The sequence below is a fragment of the Dama dama genome, chromosome 7 (assembly GCF_033118175.1).
Source record: "Dama dama isolate Ldn47 chromosome 7, ASM3311817v1, whole genome shotgun sequence".
Classification (NCBI taxonomy): domain Eukaryota; kingdom Metazoa; phylum Chordata; class Mammalia; order Artiodactyla; family Cervidae; genus Dama; species Dama dama.
Genome location: NC_083687.1, coordinates 48,743,931 through 48,751,175, shown reverse-complemented (window position 1 = coordinate 48,751,175; position 7,245 = coordinate 48,743,931). Strand labels below are relative to the sequence as shown.

Genomic DNA, 7,245 nt, shown 5'->3' with positions numbered 1-7,245 from the left:
CTAGAACTGGACTGTATTTGAAGATATGGTCTTTAAAGATGTAATTAAGTTAAAATGAAGTCAGGAGGGCGGACTCTAATCCAGTTTGACTGGTCACCCCGTAAAAAGAGGAAATGTGGATACAACACATATAGAGGGAAGATCACGCGAAGACACAGCACTTTATCTTGAACTTCTCGCCCCTGGAAGTGTGAGGAAATAAATTCTGTTGTTTAAGCCACCGATCGGTGGTATTTTGTTAAGGCAGTCTTGGCAGAGTAACACAGTCAGTGATGTATTTTCCCAGGTCAGATGTGAGCTGTGTGAGAAGCAGTCTGGAGGCTTACTTGTTACAGAGGAGGCATTTAACCAATACTGGCTCCAGAACACTACCACCCATTTACCCTATGAGAACCCTTGTGGTCCAACAGAACTAAAGATGTGCAGCTGTGAATGGGTTATAACGTCTAAGACATTCACTGGCCTGTGTGTCAAAAGCCTTCAGTGTCCTGACCCGTATTCTTGGCATCCCTTCTAGCGTCTGACTCGCTGGGAAACAGTTTCATGCAAACTTCCCCTCTTCTCCCCGACGGCTTCTCTGTGTTTGCCAGGCTGCCCGAAGCCCTTCTGACCTTGCCAGCCCCCAAGCCCAGCGGTAGCTCTCTCAGCTCATGCCATGCACAGCCTGGAAACGTTGGTGAGTTAACACTCCTGGGTCCGCCTTCAACCAGGTAATAGTAGCCAGTGGATAAAGATTCTTGTCTCTCCCACTTTAGCAAGACAGGTTGGTGAGACTGTTCTCTGTGCTTCTTAAGACCTTAAGAGGTCCTGGGGAAATGGAGCTCCGATTGCCTACAGCACCAACTTCAGTAACACACTTCTGTATCATCTTCTATATCTTTCTCCTCATCCTCTTCCTGCTTCTAACTAGAATCATCTCCCAAGTGACCTGGCCACACACAAGTAGTTGTCTTAGGTGATGCTTTGGGGGGAAACCAAGCTAGGAAGTTTTGTGTAAGAAGAAAGTCTGAGCTGAAGCCTCTCGGGTCTCTGGAATTGTTGCTCACCAGTCAGATGGCTCCTGTGTGCTTGGCATCAGGGCTACTAAGGCGCTTCCTCCCTGTCGTGGGTAGAAGATGAATCATTGATCTTCCTGGTCGCTCTGGCATTTAAATGGGAAAGGGGCAGTGGTACTTCTAAGGATGGGGGATTTTATTTTTTAATCATCATGATCAGCCAGCTGTCAACTCAGGGCTCACCATGAGAACTGGTTGTGGACTCCATATCAATATTTAACTGTGGATATGTATGATGCCTGTTAGTATTAAAAATTTACTTAGTATTAAAAATTCATGTTAGTATGTAAAAAAATTTAGCCCAAACATACTGTTGACAAAATATAAAAAGGGACAAAATTGGCTCAGTTGTAGTGGTGTGGATGAAACTAGAGTCTGTCATACAGAGTGAAGTAAGTCAGAAAGAGGAAAAGTGAACATTGTATATTAACACACACATATATATAGAGAATCTAGAAAAATGGTAGAGATGAACCTATTTGCATGGCAGGAATAGACACTGTCATAGAGAATGGACTTGTGGACACGGGGCAGGGGAGGGAGAGGGTGGATGAGTTGAGAGAGGAGCACTGTTGTATACATACTTTGTTGTTGTGTTGTGAAGTCATGTCCGACTCTTTTGCAGCCCTCTGGACTGTAACCCTCCAGGTTCCTCTGTTGACGGGATTTCCCAGACAAGAATACTGGAGTGGGTAGTGATTTCCTTCTTCAGGAGATCTTCCTGACCCAGGGATTGAACCCAGGTCTCCGACATTGCGGGTGGATTCTTTACTACTGAGCCACCAAGGAAGCACGTGTATACACTGCCATGTGTAACATAGATAGCCAGTGGGAAGCTGCGGTGTGGTACAGGGCGCCCAGCCTGGAGCTTTGTGATGACCTGGAGGCTGTGATGGGGCAGGGAGGGAGGCTCGTGAGGGAGGGGCTGAATGTATACTTGGAGCTGATTTACGTTGTTCTATAGCAGAAACTAACACGACATGGTAAAACAGTTATCCTGCAATTAAAAAAAATTAAAAATAGATGTTGGCACAGAAGAAGGAGGAGAAAGGAATACTAAGCAGTCTTGTAGAAAAGTCATATTGTGTGATGAAAGGTTCATGGTATGTGAACAACAGTGCTGAATCAGAAAACTGACATTCCATAATGTGGAATAAATTTCATTTTCTCTAGAATGTTAATTCCTTTAACCAACATTTATTGACTAGATCAGGAAAAATATATCATTTCTGGAATTAAAAAAGTATCATACAGAGTAGTTTCACTGCCCTAAAAATCCCCTGCACTTCACCTAGTTATCCGTCCTTCTCTCCCCACGTATCCCTGGCAACCACTGATCTTCTACTGTCTTCATTGTTTTCCTTTTTCCAGAAGTCATATGGTTCAAATGTACAGTATGTAGCCTTTTCAGATTGACTTATTTTCTTTAGCAGTGTGCATTTAAAGTTCTTTCAGACTTCTTCATGCCTTGATAACTCACTTCTTTTTATTGCTGAATCATATTCTACTATATGAATGTTCCACAGGTTATCCATTCACATTTTGAAGGTCATTGATGCTATTTTCTAAAGATTATTTTTTACTTTATATGCGATTTTAGAAGATTTATTTAAAAGATTAATTAAATGCAGAAATTTATTATTTCTAGAAACAAAAGATATTAGAAAATATACCTCATGGTAAAACATTTAATTAAAGCCTCTTTAGCTCTGAAATCAATATTTCATCAATATAGGACAGAATTTAGATTCTGAAAATAGAGAAGTTCTTTTTGTAATCCTAAAAAGGCATTTAAAAATTTCATCTTCTTCATAATAAAATCTCCAACAGCATGAGAGGGTACACAGAAATCTTTTCTTATGAATATTTATCTCATCACTATGTCTCAAAAATCTTTTTAGTAGGAAAGTTTTTAATGTATATTTTGTTAAGGCTTATATTATAGAAAATTCTTCTATACTATGGAAAATTCTTCAAGAGATGGGAATACCAGACCACCTTACCAGCCTCCTGAGAAATCTCTATGTCGGTCAAATAGCAGCAGTTAGAACCGGACATGGAACAACAGACTGGTTCCAAATCGGGAAAGGAGTGCGTGAAGGCTGTATATTGTCACCCTGCTTATTTAACTTATATGCAGAGGACATCATGCAAAATGCCGGGCTGAATGAAGCACAAACTGAAATCAAGATTGCCAAGAGAAATATCAATAATCTCAGATATGCACATGACACCACCCTTATGGCAGAAGTGAAGAGGAACTAAAGAGCCTCTCGATGAAAGTGAAAGAGGAAAGTGAAAAAGCTGACTTATAACTCAACATTCAAAAAACTAAGATCATGGCATCCGGTCCCATCACTTCATGTCAAATAGATGGAGAAACAGTGGAAACAGCAGCAGACTTTATTTTTGGGGGCTCCAAAATCACTGCAGAGGGTGACTGCAGGCATGAAATCAAAAGATGCTCGCTCTTTGGAAGGAAAGCTCTGACCAACCTAGACAGCATATTTAAAAGCAGAGACATTACTTTGCCAACAAAGGCCCATCTAGTCAAAGCTATGGTTTATCCAGTAGTTGTGTATGGATGTAAGAGTTGGACTATAAAGAAAGCTGAGCCCTGAAGAATTGATGCTTTTGAACTGTGGTGTTGGAGAAGACTCTTGAGAGTCCCTTGGGCTGCAAAGAGATCCAGCCAGTCAATCCTAAAGGAAATCAGTCCTGAATATTCATTGGAAGGACTCAGGCTGAAGCTGAAGCTCCAATCCTTTGGTCACTTGATACGAAGAGCTGACTCACTGGAAAAGACCTTGATGCTGGGAAAGATTGAAAGCAGCAGGAGAAGGGCATGACAGAGGATGAGATGGTTGAATGGCATCACCGACTCAATGGACATGAGTCTGAGCAAACCCCAGGAGATAGGGATGGACAGGGAAGCCTGGAGTGCTACAGTCCCTGGGATCACAGTTGAACGTGACTTAGTGACTGAACAACAACGATCATTAGAAGAGTCTTCCTTTTACTGAACTAAAGTGTGTTTTACCATAATTTCTCCCCATTCATTCTAATTCTACTCCATGAATCATAAAGAAGAGATTTAATCTTCTTTTCCAGTGATAGTCCTTTGAATATTCAAAAAGCAGCTATGAGATCTTTGCATACTGGACTTCCTGAGCTGCTCGTCATCTTCCATGTCACCCTCTGAATTGTCGTGCTAATGCTGTTGTTCACAAACATTTTGTGGATGTATTGCCCCAGTTTTTCTCATTTATTCATTTGCTGTATCTTAAGTGCCTGCCTCCTGATAGACTCTGTTAGGCTCTGGGGATGTAATGGTAAACAAGACAAAAGATGAAACAGACTTCTGGACTTCCCTGGTGGTCCAGTGGCTGAACCTCTGCATTCCCACTGCAGAGGCTGCAGCTTCAGTTGCTGGTCAGAAAACTGAGATTCTACATGCTGCATAGCATGGCAAAAAAAAAAAAAAAAATGATGAGATATACTTCCAAGGGCTGAATTCTGGTGTTGTTTTTAGTTGCTAAGTTGTGTCTGACTCTTCTGTGACCCCATGGACTGCAGCCCGCCAGGCTTCTCTACCCATGGGATTCTCCAGGTAAGAACACTGGAGTGGGTTGCAATTTCCTTCTCCAGGGGATCTTCCCCACCCAGGGACTGGACTTTGTCTCCTGCATTGGCAGGCGGATTCTTTACCACTGACCCACCAGGGAAGCCCAAGGGGTGAATGCAGACCAACAAAAGAAAAAAGTAAGTGAAGTGAAATCAAACAATGATAAATTGTGAACAGTGTAATGAAGGGGAGAGTCGAGGAGTCAAGAAAGAAATGGGTGGGGTTGGGGGAAGCAGCTATTGAAGGTGTTTGGGGAAGACTCCCATGAAGGAGAGACAAAATGCAAAGGAGGAATGTTCTAGGCAGTCGTGGTCATACGTGCTAGAGCTCTGAGGTGGAGAGGACTTTAACTTCTAGAACGTGAAGGCTCCCTGGGACTAGAATGCAGTGGGAAAAGGTGCTCGTGGTGGTTTTAAAATGTCTCTGTATCTTTTCTTAAGATGGAGACTAATTTCCACCCCTAAATGTGGGCTGGACTTGGTGGTTCTTTTTTGATGAATGGAAGGGGGCAGAGGTGATGCCCTGTGACTTCTGATGCATGGTCATTGGAAAGGAAAAATGGCTTCCAGTAGATTTGCTCAGTCTTGGCTCCTCATTCAGAGAGAGGTCAGCTGCCACGTGGGGCCCTAGCAGCCCGTGGAAAAGCCCACGTGGTAGGGACCTGAGGCCCCACTGACGGCAGGCACCAGGCCTGTGGATGGCCCGTGAGGATGAGCCATTTTGGAGGTAGATCCACCGGTCCCGTCATACCTCCCAGTCAACATCATCTCAACAACCTCCTGAGAGGCCCCAAACCAGGACCACCCAGCTAAGCCACTTCTGAGCTGATGACCCATGGAAACTGCGAAACGTACCGCATTTACTGCTGTTCTGAACCACTGAGTGTTGAGATAATTTGCTATGCAGAGAACTGGTTAGGGAAGGGGTGTGTCTGTCAGGTTGCTTTTGGCTTGAAATAACACGGTGCCAGGGTGCCAAGCTGCTTCTGACTCTTTGTCACCCCCTGGACTGTGGCCCGCCAGGCTCCTCTGTCCGTGGGGTTCTCCAGGCAAGAGTACTGGAGTGGGTTGCCATGCCCTCCTCCAGGGGATCTTCCTGATCCGGGGATTGCACCCACGCCTCTCCCATCTCCTGCATGGGCAGGTAGGTTCTTTACCACTAGCGCCACCTGGGAAGCCCTGAAATAACCGAAGACCGACAGGAAGCACTTTGCAATGAGGAGTTTGTTGCAGACCTTACTAGGACGTCCAGAGGTGGGCAGCTCCGGGCTTCGTCCGTTCTGAGGCACCACCACGCCCAGGCGCTGGCCTGGGTCTGCTCTGTCCTCGGTTCCTCACCAGTGATGTCCCCTCAGAGGACCACGAAACAGCAGCAGCAGTTTCAGCCGCCGCTCGCCAAGTGAGGCATTTCCTCCTGAGTGTGCTTGTACAGGTAAGGAAAATCTTTCCCTCACAGTTGGTGGCCAGAACTGAATAAAAAAAAAAAAAATCACATGTCCACCAGAATCTGGCAGATGAGATGGAGAACAACGCAGGGGCTTTGGATGACGCCTCGATTTCTGGCTTACGCCGCTAACTAGAACACCCTCTTTGTTGTTGCTGTTTTCTTTTTTGGCTGTGTGGGGAAATCAAGAGTTCCCGTTTGTATGTGTTAAATCTGAGATGCTATAGGACATATACGTTGAGACATCAGAGCACTGGGCTGCTTCCATTTGGAGTGAAAAGAGGAGATAAACGTGTAAGCGTCATCTGCCAAAAGATGGCTTTTGACTCCGTGCAGTCGATGACGTGACCACAGGGGAGTGGATGGGAGGCGGTGGGAGGTCCATAGTCCAGCCTGAAGACCCTCAGCACGTCAGATGTGGGCACAAGAGGAGCCGGTGAAGGGAGAACCAGGCAAGTAGGAGGGAGTGGGGCGGGCAGGGGATGGCGTCCTGGAGGCCACAGAGGCACCTTTTTTCAAGGAGGGCGTGGTTAGCTGTGTCCTTTTTGCTGAAAGGTTGAACAAAATGAAGATGTAAAAGTGACCTTTGGGTTTAGCACAGGATGCTGAGCAGGGAGGCAGATTCATAAGAAGCTGAAGGATTCATGGGGTGTGAGCCAGTAGAGACGGCCGGTGAATACAGCTCTGGAGGGGTTTGGTCCTGAGTAGCTTTAAGGGGATGTAAGGTCAGGGAGGTGGAGGCTTGTCAGAAGACTCCAGAGCGCATCTCAATGCTACTGGAAACTTTCCCTCATAGACAAGGGGAATGATTGACAATACAGGGACGGCCCAAGTTGTACAGTCCCCGAAAAGGACACACATTTATGCACATTCCTGTATAGCTTTAAAACTATTAGCATACAAACAGAATATCCATTGTTTGGGGAAAGTGATTTAAACGGTACGTTGGACCTATTAACTACTTTTGGTGAAACGGTTTTGCAAAGTGGCTCAGAGTCCAGACTGCTAGACCTAAGTGGCTAAGAATCTAGATCTGCTAGAGAGGTCTTTGTGGGTTCAAATCAGCTGTGTGACCTTGAGGAATTAACTTAACCTCTCTGTGCTCCCTAGTTTTTATAAAAT

At 45.0% G+C, this 7,245-nt stretch overlaps 1 long non-coding RNA gene across 4 annotated transcripts in view; it reads left to right on the top strand.

The window, feature by feature from the left end:
• The first annotated feature begins 620 nt into the window (after positions 1–620).
• Positions 621–7,245, top strand: part of LOC133059207 (uncharacterized) — a 168,582-nt gene continuing 161,957 nt past the window's right edge. For 3 of the 4 annotated variants that reach the window (XR_009693496.1, XR_009693498.1, XR_009693497.1), the window contains exon 1: positions 621–676. This is a non-coding gene — a long non-coding RNA (uncharacterized LOC133059207). The other variant, XR_009693499.1, reaches the window with a different exon arrangement.